The following is a 12,877-nucleotide window of genomic DNA, read 5'->3' on the forward strand; positions in this document are numbered from 1 at the left end:
GGTTTAGGAGTTCAGAGAGGTGGGAACATGTGTCTGAGAGAGATGGAATGAATAATGGTCGGCTTGTGTGTAGTAGGTGCTGCTACCTATCGAGTGAATGAGCAGACACGCGCGGGAAAACGAGGCGACGCAGCTCAGTGTGATATTGTTTTTAATTTCAAAGTTTCGTAATGATTAATTAATAGCCTGTGTGTTGAAAACCAGTTGATGTCGTGGTCTTACGTTGGCGGAAAGTAAATTAGGTTTCGACTAAATGAAGATGGCTGTCTTCTGGGTTGTAGCACCGTATAGTCTGGCGGAAGTTTACGACGTTTCAGAGGTCATACTGCCTCCACATTACAACAGTGGGCACCGATGTGATTGTTTGCTCATAAGAGTGATCTGGGATTACATGTTTACAATTACCTAGCATCTATTTCTTTAAATTAAGAGTGATCTAAGTCCCTTGTTGCTTTTAGCCGCGGTGCAAACTGATGACGTCACTTCCCGTGTTTTCACGTGCAGAAGAGCTTCGGAATTTCATTACACATCAAGGAGTTCCAATGTTTTTCTTTTATTTTCACAAGGGAAATCAGTAATTCTGTTAGGAGCATTTGTTTCCGTGAATTACTCTGGAATTAGCAATCCGTTGTACTATTTCTTGTACGTGCTCGTGCAGGCCAGCGATGTTAACGCACGCTGGTGCTAAAAGGCTTTGCAATTTGGTGTTCTGACGTCTACACCCCCCGTAGAGAGAAGTCGTCCAGCACAGGACCAGACGACGTCCACTGCTCCCTCAGCCGGGAAACTCTTAAGAAAGTGGTAAGCAATTCGCTCCATCCTCTGTTTGTGGCTTTTGGTCACTTCATTTTTTATTCGAACGCGCGGATGCATGAGTGCTGGGAAAAAAAACAGCACAGATCTGGTCCACATCCGGAATCATTTAATCCGTTTCCATTTCAATTACGCATTTGTCTCTCCTTAGTTCACGTCAGACCCGCGTTTTGATGGGCTACGTAAGTCTGTTCTCGTAGCCTGTTCGTACTTTGGCGATTACAGGCAACACGATCTCGCCGCGTAATTCAGATCCTGCCCAAACTGATGATTGTCCAGCTTGAGAAGCTGATAGTCACTCAGCCAGTCATGTTACCTGGTTTTTACGGAAGCTGGAGATTCGTTACCTTTAACCCCTTAAAGCAACCTGGTTCAACATTCGTGAATGTTTCTTTCCCCCCCCCCCCACTCCTGTATATTTATGAGTTTCATATGATTCTCGTTTTAAACAGCTATTATTTAATTTGATTTTATATTTGTACAGCCTTAACCAATTTATGTTTGTTTTGGTATAGTGTTTTCTTTGCGGTACAGACTGAATTCCTAGATACCATTTGGATGTACTCCGTTCTTCAAAGAGCCAATCCATGCGTTGTCTCCGTATTCATTATTTTAGAGGTAAATGGGTCCTTGATCAACTTAACTGGTTTGTCGTATAATCACACTTATTTCATTCTGTTTTTAGTCCGTCAAATCGCCTCCGCAGTCCTCGTCGTCGTCGTCGTCGTGCCCAGGAACAGCCACGATCCCCGATCATAAGGTCTCTCAGTCCTCAGCAAAGAGTCCGCACGCGCTCTGTTGTGTCCCGAGCGGTCAGCAGACTAGGGTTCATCGCTTTCACAATTGCAACCCAATTTGTGTACAAGACCATGTCGCGCCCGTCCTGCTGGCTCATTTTCCAAGCCACTGAAACTCTGCGTACGCCTTCATTAGTGCAGTTGCGTCTGGTGGTTAGCGTCAGTTGTCGTTAAGTAGACATGCCACGGACCAATGACATGTGCTTAAATGGACGGCCCGAGTGGATTCGTTTGTTTTACTCATTGATGTTGGTTTTCTGAGTAATGACGCCGTGTGCACGTGTTGATTAATGTTTGTTTCTTTGTTAATTTCAGGTAAGTCAGTCGTTCACGGTTACTGGATTCTTTTCCTTCCATGCGGTGAGTACAGTCAGTCGACTGACATGAAAATTTTCATACCATTTACAGTTTCTGCGTGGCTCATGTAACGTCTTAATATCATTGTTTTGGGCTTATCCTTAAGGGTCAGGATAATCGACGGCTGTCAAGAGCTGTGGGTGGGTCTTCGTACATCCTGCATGTAGGCCATGTGGTGCCATCTCTGTTGGGGGCGGGGGATACAGACAAACTGAGCGCTTTGGTTTGAGGTCTGAACCCTTAAACCCGGCCTGCAATTGTGTCCGAATAAGAACTCGTTTTATTTGCAGAACACGAAGCATCGCAGGGAATACCACGGATCTCGTGTACGGTTTTATTAATTTGTTATATCGTGCGCATTGGTTGGTCGTTAGCTGGATGTCAGCGGAACTGGTAAGTTGAGGAATGTTCATTGCTTAGGAATACGTTTGCAGTTTAAATTGAAGACTGCACCAAGAGACAGCCCGGGAGAACACAAAGATAAACATTGTTTTGTTAACGTGCTGGTGGGCAGCGTGTCTGTCAGCGGACGTTTTCGGAAGCGAATTGACTTGTTTCTGGTCACTGCGTTGCGTTTGAAAGAAATGTAGTCGACATTGTTTGTGTATTAGGAAGTGAAACACAGCTGGCTTGCAGACGCAGAGAGCGTAGTGGAATGCGAAGTACGCAGTTCGTTAGCACGTACGTGACGTTCGGTCGAGAGGAAAATAATGTTTACGGCTACGTGAAGGTTGGCGCTTAATGGCGTACGGAAACATATCCTGTTGCAGTCTCAAGCTGCTGGGTTTTTTTTTTTTGTAATCTAATGAAACCGAAATATTTCCTTCAAGCTACAGATTCAGTGTACTAAGCTGCATAAGCTTTCTACACGTCTCTCCCATCTGTCTGTTCCTCAGACCACTCATAGGAACGCATTCATACAAGCATGTCGTTCCAGCAGCGCGAGCCTTTCATCACGTGACTAATCGCACACGCCAGGCGCCCACAACTGTCGCCCCAACGTCAAAGAAGCTCTGAACCGATCCGCAGTGGTACAAAGCATTCGATGATTCGAAGGGATCGGGGTTATTCAGTCATAGCGCGCATGCGCAGACATCGATTGTCAAAGTGTATAATCACTCGTGTTTGGGTTCCGAAGGACTATAGGCTTAATACCAGTCGTATTACCAGTAATTAAATCGAAGGAGAGGTGCCTGGCTGTTGTTAATAGGGCCATGAACCCTCGTTTATTCGTGACAACTCAGACTTGCGTCAATTCTTGATCCAGTAGATTTGAAATTGTGTTCAATGACGAGAAGGTAAATCCGTCCGTGTGCTCTTGATCACTTATTCCGTGTGCCCCGTTGCTTCTAGACCCTTCTGCCTCCCACGTCACGGTGGATAAGTTGCGCATTGTAGCAGTAACGGTTTTAACGCTTAAAACGTCGCCTTTGATAAACTTCATACAGATCGGAAAATTGTGAAGTCACTTTCAGTAACTGGTTCTTATTATTGCCGGTCGACTGACAGCGCCGTGGATCGTATTTCGGGGTTTCGGGTTCGCATTCGCCACGTAGTTAATCGTTCATAATTATCCTGTCAGTCCATGATGTATGAAATATACAGACGACGTTCTTTTGGATTGTGACGTCACGTAAACTTGTAGGAAGGTGCCGTTCCTCCGGTGGTATCAGCCGTGCATTCTACACTGCGTCCCAACCCAGATCATCATCTTCCACGCCGTGGGACGCTGAGATCTCATATAAAATACTCATCCCAAGTTAATTTTTCTGACCACTGTAATATTTGTGCTGTATAAACATCAAGGCGCGTATTCTCCTCGTAGGTAACTTGTAAGTCTCTTCCACGTCAGTGGCAAAACTTGGAACGCAGGCAGTGCCGTTTGTTCCCTAAAATCCACTTTCATGACGCATTGCAATTTCTCAGACTTGAGTGCGTATTTTTGTTCGCGGGGGAAGCACAAATCATTCTTCCTCAACTCTTTTTTTAAGACTTTTCAGGCGCCTACGAAGGAAACATGTAAATGGGAACTTACATTTCGCTTACGGTTCCAACGGTATGATTCTTCAACTTCCGGTCCGCGTGGCATATCCGGCCTATCTCCATTTATCACAGCCTGTGTTGAAAAGGGTGGAAATTATAAACAATAAAGTTGGGTTGCGTTGGCAACCAGCCAACGGCGAGATGAGTAGTCGTCTACTGCTCTGCGTTTCTCCGTTGACCGCGTCTGTTCTGCCAGTAAGATGTCTTCCTAATAGCTTGCTGGCGCCCGGTCTCCGGTGGCAGGCTGGGGACTGCGATGAAATCGGTGCTAAGATATGAAAGCCAGGCGGGAGAAACGTTTTATTACATCGAAATGTCCGTCATAAAAACCACTCTAAATATTATGGTAGTGAGGAAAGATTTTTTTTTAAAAGGATAACCTGCTCATGCATCTTGAAGAAAGCTAATTTCTTATCTGCGTCATAATTATTCCTTAGCTCCAGACGCATGCCTTACGCGAATCTGTTAAAATCCAGTTTCCTCAAGCCATAAATAAATAACCACCCGCTACTCAATGCGGAAATGTAGGGCGCGCGATGACCAGGTTTGTCTTGTGTCAGCAAATTTTCCCCTCTCCACCGAACAGCGTAATGCGGCGTCAGAGAAATGGTTCTCTCGCGCGCACAGCTGTCTCTAGGGCGTCCCTGTAACTGTGGTCCATCTGGCCGCCTCAGTAAATCCTGCGGAAGCGGCGAGGCGTGGTTTCCGAAAATCGTCTCCAGAAACTCAACTTTTCCGCGCGTCTGTCTCTTATCTTATTTTTATCTTCGCGGTGCTGAAAAGTCCTGGTGCGGGGGTGGATTTGGCCCTCGCTGGACTCCTTCAGAATCAGTGGTCCGTTGGGCTAAACCTATCTCGCGTGACGTGTGCCCGAAGAACTCTTCGCTATGTGTCTCTGCTTGTTGACGAATTATTTATTGTTCGACGCTTAAGAGACATTTGCAAACGACGTGGAAGCCGATGAAGTGTCGCACGGTTCATGCTCGCAAGAAGTTTTATTATTCCGGTTTGCAGCTGCAGCTAATAATCAGGTGATAAAAACGAGCTGTTCTCTAGAGCGACGTAATTGAGCAAGACGCAAGGTTAATCCATTTTTTCTTTTTAAACGAATTGTCCACATCTTCATTCTTTGCCGATTACTGGACGAGAAGAAAGCGATTGGAGACACGAAACAAGGAGGAGAATAAGTGCGTCGGTAATGGAACGTGTTACACTCTGAGTCCGAATATTAAGGTTACGAGCTAACAGAGTGGAATTAGCGTTGTCTTGAGGCGTAGCAGAGGTGAAAAGAACGGAATAGGTGGTCATATGTTAAGTTCTCACGGCGACGAGTATGAAGGTGGCGCCATGTATTCGGTCAGGACCTGATGATGGAAGCAATAATGTCTTCTGAAACGTCTGTCAGTATGTATCGGACTACTATGATCGTTTACCCCAACAAATTAATCATTCGGGATAGTTATTTGTTGATAACAGCTTTGTTGCAGAACATGTGAGCACGATGTTTAATTTTAAAGTTATATGAATCACTGGGAATTTCTTGGCTGCACGAGCGACCATCAGCTTCTTAAGAAGGTGCTGCACCATCGAGTTAGTTATTTAAAAATATCACTGGTGATGTGTGCGGTCTGTAGAAGTTGGAGTAACATCGTAGAGGAGATTTGTTCTTCAGAAGCTGATAGTCGCGTATGTAGTTAAAAGTCTGCCGCATTTAGCATGTCCGTGTGACGCGTTGTCACATCAGGAAGGTTTCCCCGCTCCGCTGGAAGAAGGTAGAGTCGATTGAATAAAGCCCTTTGTTCCGTGAAAGCTCCGTCTTTTGTTTCCTTTGTGCTTTTGAAATAACGAAAGCTGATCTGTAAATGCACTTTTCGTCGTATCTGGTGACACTGAAAGTCGTTTCACTGACGCGGGACGGGCGTCAGCTGCTCTTGAAGACGCAGTTCCAGGCCTCAGGGGACGGCGACGCCATAATCCAAACAAATGTCGCGAAACACGAAATCCAGTGCGGAGACGACGATGCTGATGGCGGAACTAGGTTGCGTCTTTGTTCCGGTTTGTGACGTGAGCGCATAAGAGCGATTTCACGCGTCCCTGCCAGCCAGCCACCCAATCACTTTCGTTTCCCAAACCTCTTAATTCCCGTCAAATTAGAAATCAGAGCCTGTACGTCAGGTTAGGCTGCTTCACGGGTTAGCCTAAAACAATTCACGTACCAAAATCTTCGTCACGACTGCGGATTGTCTGTTAGTTGTGTATGGAAATTGATATTTAATAAAATATGTGGATGACACTGAATTCTAGTAGCTGGCTCACTTTGTGATTAGTTTCGTTACGTCAGAACCAGCTACTTCCTGATGCATCTTGTGTCTGAGGTCGGTCCGTTCAGAAGTTGGGTTCCATAAAACCAGTGAAGGATACATAATCACGATGGTGAACGATATTTGAGAGTATCTTGGTGGTAAACATGTCTGTCGTTCGTGGTATCATGGGCTGTTGAACTCTGGCGTCTTGGTCAATAAATATCCCAGCTTGTGGGATTCGGATGCCATGATTACAAGAGGCTGCCACCGGTCCTCACTCTGAACCAAGGGATATTTAAAATGGTCTCTTACCTTCAGGTTTCCACGCCCATCTCATCCTCCCCCCCCCCCCCCTCCAGAGTAATGTTTGTTGAGGAGTGAAAATTATGAAGAACCTCCTGATGCCCCCCCCCCCGGTCCGATGCACGCAACGTAAATGAATCGTTAAGTAAATCGAGAACAAACGTACGTTCCTTGGAACCACTTATTTGAAGTTAATAGACCATTGTTAGGATTCCACTAACAAATCAGCGGTTGTGATTTTTCAGACCTCTCACCACCAAAGTTGATTGCTGAGGTGAGATGTGTAATTACTTTTTCTCGGTATATGAGCTGGTGATATAAAATTAATAATCCAGGACTCGAATCTTTTATCACATCTCTCATCGCTTGATTATTAGGAACAAAGCGAATGAATTTATTACGCGTTAAAAATGTTTCCCGTTGCAGCGAATACAAAACGTGTCGTAGGAGGCGCTGCCTTCGCTTTGCAGTTAATGACTTGGCGTTATCTGGCCGTTCGTTCTGTTTTCAGTCCTCTGATAGCTTCGATACTATCTCTGCAGCGTGGATGATTCAGCTCGGAGCTAAGGTACAGATCCAGATTGGTTCCTCCGTCAGTGTCGAACGGGCAGACAGACTCCTCGGACCCCGTTGCGAACCTAAATTGTCTTGCTTACCGTAACACGCTCATTTCACACTTAGCAGTGAGTTCCCAGTCGTAAGAATTGTTCATAAGCTAACTATAATAGCCTTCCTTCATTAGTATGCGCTGCTAATCACATTCCCCGCCTTATATGGAATCAAAAGGTTCATTACCGTGTTCTCAGGAACCAGCCACCGGTCCCTCTCCTCATCCAAATGAATCCAGTATCCTGGCGAAATTATGCATTGACTGCAGCCGAGACTCGAACGGTGTACCTCTCGAATAAAGGTCACAACATTCTACGTTATTGGTCCCGGCGCAAACAATACCAGACACATCGATAAACGTTCGATTGATTTCGCTGAATGAATGCAGTATCTTACTGTTCGAGGCAAAACCAAAACAATTTCGCGGTAAGCCGCATGTGGAATTGTTTTTGTTCTCGAAATGAATTGGGCATCCGATCAGTAGGAGCGTTTTCTTGTGCGTGGCTGTACGCACTGAGGTTCGGTTGGAACTGACAGACACGGCCGATTTTGTTAATTGCTGGTCAATACGGTTCGGCGTGTTGTGTGATCGGTGTCTGTGACATCCAGTTACCAACCATTACAAGGCCTAGTGAAATATTACAAAAGCCTGTCAGAATTCAGAATCAGTTTAAAATTTTCACCGAGATGATGTGATTTAATTTTTACTGATGAGAGAATCTAGATCACAGTCCCAGATTTACTTGAGTTATTTTTATTTACTATCAGCCGTGTCAACTTAGTGTGGTGGCTACCACAGTTCGATTCCCCGCAGGTGCTAAAATTCTTCTTTTCGCCACCGGCCGCAAGTCTTCTCAGCCTCCTCTCCTCTGGGTCCTGGTTGCTTTTTTCTCCCGGGGGGTAAAGCGGCCGAAACGTGGAGCTGATCATTCGCATTACAAATCATAATCGACATAAATGTAATCATTACTGAATTATTCCCTTTCATGCGAAATTTAATAATCGATTCATAATGAAGCACGCCAACCCCGAGTCGTCTAGATGGTAACGATCGTATGTCCTTTCTTAATGTTTTCGCTCGCCGCCGTTGTCATGGAGATGCACTGCGGCGAGTATCATCACTTCATGCAGTTACCAAGTTTCGTTCCAGTCTCTGAGATTAATTTCCTTCGAAATGCCCTCCATTAGCTCTGATGGTTACAATGTTCTGTACAGACTAGACGCGACTCATTGCTTCTCTATTCATGAGAGCTGCCTCGAAATTGGCTGAGTTACGTCACAAAACTGCTTCATTTAGTACACTCATGCAGGATTTGTTTGACTTATTTAAGCTTCGCGCGTAATATTCAGACTTGTTTTAATCAGCTTTTCGTCTGAGTAATACTTAATTCAGTCCGCACCGCAAAGGAAACAACACTTCGCCATTGCAAATATCAGTTCGTCAGCGATTTCTGCTTGTACTGAGAATTGTGCCAAACGAAATTTGAAGAGTTTTTGGTTGATCGTTGGAGAGGGTGGGACCTGTAGTTGCCGCTTGGTTTTCGAGGCTTAATTAAGAAGACGAAGAACTTAAATACTTGTGATGTTGCGTGGGGAACGACATTTCTTTGTTATCATGTCGATTCGATTTTATCCCGCGTCACGACGTGCGCGATCTGTTCTGAAAGACGAATTCGCCATTGAAATTGAATTAATTCCAACGAAATCGTCACTTGAATATTTTGAATCTAATTTTTAATGTCCTCGTGCTATTTGTCTGCAAGTTAGGCTTTGGAGAGGCTGAATAGGGCTTGGCTTCGCATATTCTAGTAAACCCCTCCCACATGTGGAATTTGTAATATATAAAGCAGGCTAGTGGTAGTCGGTATGTGACATATTGAAAGCCGAAATTCGTGTTTCAGGGGACTTGAATCTACGGGCAGTATTAATTAATATGCTTTAGACGCAGTACAATAGACTGCAGAGCTCTGGCATGTTCATATATTGATGCTGGTTTTATTAATAAAGTTCAGGCTGTGAGGTTGATAGAATGATATTGAAGTTATTTTAAGCACTTAACAGAATATCGCTTTTGATTGATGGGAATTTCCTTTTCACAACGGAGCGCAATTAGAAGGCTGCATGGGCCGGAATTTGTACGAACTTCATATTCGGTACGTCGGCGCAAAAATTAGCGCAGTCTGAAATTTATTGAATTTTCTCAGGTGCGGGAAGATCGCGTAACACGTGCGTTAGATCACTCATTCGCTCACAGTCTTATTCTGTTTGCTACTCAGTGTGTCAGAAATGTTAACTCGGGAGACCACAAATCAAAGCAGATGCTAGAAGGCTTATGAAAGTTTTTAATCACGTCACAGTAAAGAGAAAACGAATTGCCCGCAACAGTGGCCCGACATTGAAGTTTTTGTTAACGCTTACTGAACGTGGTTAGCACACTTCCCACCCGAACGCAGTCTCGTCCCAAGCTTACTATGAATGGTACTTTGATCTGATTGAACAGTTATACACCTCTTAAATTGAGTTTTAATTTGTGGTCATTCTGCGTAGCATAAATGGAGCCTGAACGTCTAAAGTCAAAAGCGAGGAGAAAACTCCGTCGGTCCAGTTTTGTTTTCGTGTACACCTATCGATTTTTTTGTTCTACTTTTCGAAAGAGGGCATATTTTAAAATGAACATAACTTCACTTGTGTCTTGCGCGCACTTAACAGGCGCTTTCGGCAGAAGGAATTACAAATGGCGTGCTGATTTCCGCTCTGTTCAGATTATAAAAAGAAATTACTGTTACAGTCGAAAGTCAGAACTATTAGAGCTACTGAATGAATAACAGTCATTAGTAAGGCTTCGTTGTTCACTGCTGCTACACTCAACAAAACAAAATGAGAGACACGTAGCCCTGTACATAACTTGTTTAACGTACAGCACTAAATCAACAGAATAAAGTAAATTTGATTTCAGGACAAGGTAACCAAGACTGCTATTTTGTAATCTTGTTTGTCATATACGTATATATAACTAGATGGCTTACCGAACCCGAAGGTTCATCACCGAATTAACCAAAGCCCTCCACCGGACGCTGTCCTGGGCCAACAAAATCCAGTTCCTTCAACTCCTATCTCCCATAGATCCCGCCGGAGATTATCCTCCCATCTACGTCTAGGTCTTCCGAGAGATCTCTTCCCCTCAGGCTTCCCGACCAATACCCGGTGCACACATCTTGTCCCATCCATGCGCGCTACATGCCCAGCCCATCTCATTCTTCTCGACTTAATCACCCGGACAATATTGGGGGAGGAGTACAGATTTTTAAGCTCATCATTATGCAGTTTTCTCCATGTCCCATCGTCTTCTCTCTTAGGCCCAAATATCCTCCTCAACACCCGATTCTCAAACACCTGCAATCTGTGTTCCTCCCTCTGAGTGAGAGACCATGTTTTTCACCCATAGTATACAGAGTGTCCACAAAGTCCCTTCGCGGTTTTGAAAAATTGTGGCGCGCAAACAAATTGAGCTAGCCACATGCGGTTTGCGGCAGATTGCAGTGAAACTCTGGAAGGTATTTACTGACCTCAGTAGACCTCGATGTGGGCTCCCTTGGTAGCACGGAGAACGTATTGTTCTTTTGGATTTTGGCGCCGCGCAGACCCGTCTGCAGATGAGACTGTATCAATCTTCAATCCTGAAGATGGAGACAGTATATCTCTCCGAAACGCTGATATCTGTTGAGTTGTCTGCACGGCGCAGAAACCCAAAAGAACAATATCATCATCATGTTACGGAATCATTTAAATGAAATATTTAAACAGAGGAATGTAGACACCACAACAAAGTGGAACTAAAAGGCAGTGGAACATGTAAATCTGCGCAGAACAGTCGTTTTCCTCAGTCACTATACCAAAACGGACACGTGCCGATGTAAAAGCTGCAATCATTTTCTTTTGGTACGTAAAAATCAGAGACTGCAATTCATGGCTTCGTCATGTGCCGCTTTAGCTGTCATTTTTCTGATACATATTTTACTTCGTGAGACAGAATTCTTGTCTCGGTGGGAGGAGGGGGCGTAGGGGGATGACAACTCGCTCATGGCGTTGCTGCCAGGCAGTTCATTTTTAGGGTTCCGAAGGTGTACGCGAAATTGCGCTTCTCAGTTATGCCTTCCAGTAACGGGTATTAGCCAAGATTTCAAACAGATGCACTTTTTAATTAGCTCCGATTATCAGGAGATCGGATGGTGCCTTTAATTTTCCTAATACTGTCACAGGGCAGAAGGAAAACAAGACAGGTCGAAATTTCGTTTATTGGAATGTTTTGGTCGATTTCGAGAAAGAAGTTTATATCTGTTTCTTACCTCCCACGCGTACTACATCCACCGCCAATCACATTTAGCACTAACTTACGAGGAACTTCATAACTTCTAGGGCCGGGTGTTTAGGGCGATAAAATCAAATCATTTTGCGATTTCACAGCGGAAGAAACTGAAATGTAGGTGGCATGACGTTCGTAGCAAGTTTCGTATAAAATACGTCCACCAGTTCTGGACATGAAACATGCGGACGGACAGGCATCGCCTCTGTAGTCTGTGCCTTCACCTCGTGCACATACGCCGGTGTTACCTCCAAGAAAACATCTCCTTAAGACAGTTTTATTTTTAGAGTTGAATGAAAGTCATGAAGAGTCTGTATAACCGAATGCAGAGATACGAAACTGTAACTAAGTGGTGTATATACTTACCACTGACCTAGTGTACAAGAACTCCGTAATCTCGTATGCCGAAAGCTCGCTCTTCGTGTAGAAAAGCTTCATAGAGCATTATTAATGCACCGAATCAGCAGTGTCTCTTCTGCAATTAAATGTGTGTTTATGTTAATTTGTTGCTGTGTGTTTGCGTTCAGTTTCCTCCTGTTTCTGAATCGGAAACATTTCTTGTTTTAGTTCTCCCCCCGCGTTAACTGCTGCGCCCCCCCCCCACAACCCCCGTCTTGTTCAGTAAGCCAGGTTCACAACAAGACGAAGTGAGACTTTTGGTTGCCTCGATTAAGGCCAGAGGATCATTGCGTGTGTGCACTGGAATAGCTGAGCAAGTGCTCCTCAGCTGAGGACCGAAACTGTGACGTCACGCCCCGAACCTCCCCTCGGTCCGCGGCCCTTGGCTTTCCGTGTAGGTACTTCTTCTCAGAAAACTACGCGGACTTACCAAACTGCAGAAGACTTTGAGGAGTTCTTACTCATCAACAATTATCATCATCATCATCATAATTAAGGTACGGAGGATGAGATGGGCGCGGCATGTAGCGCGCATGGGAACGATGAGAATGCGTACGAAACTCCGGTTGGGGAGGATGAAGACAAGAGACGACTCGGAAGACCTAAGCGTAGAGGGAGTGGAAGTATCTGAAGCATGCGGAATGGGAAGATATGGATTGGGTTTATCTCACCCACGATGGTGACCGGTGGCGGGCTCTTGTGAATTTGAGGAATTTCTTGACTGCCTGACCGATCGTAGATTCTCCGTGCAGTTGGGAGCGTTGCTTTGTGAACGGCGTAGATGCAACTTCCGATGTCCGTGGACTAACGCCTCTTAATCCGATTACGCGCCCCTTCGAGGACGGGATAATGCACTTGACTTGGCTATCGGCTCGTAGTTGCGTCACACT

General features: G+C 44.9%; 1 protein-coding gene across 4 annotated transcripts in view; it reads left to right on the forward strand.

The window, feature by feature from the left end:
- Positions 1–12,877, forward strand: part of Ephrin (ephrin) — a 516,038-nt gene that overhangs the window by 288,548 nt on the left and 214,613 nt on the right. The gene's annotated exons all lie outside the window — the stretch shown is intronic.

This window comes from Zootermopsis nevadensis, unplaced genomic scaffold (assembly GCF_977971745.1).
Source record: "Zootermopsis nevadensis isolate Lab colony 2312 unplaced genomic scaffold, Znev_1.0 Znev_ptg000025l, whole genome shotgun sequence".
Lineage (NCBI taxonomy): Eukaryota > Metazoa > Arthropoda > Insecta > Blattodea > Termopsidae > Zootermopsis > Zootermopsis nevadensis.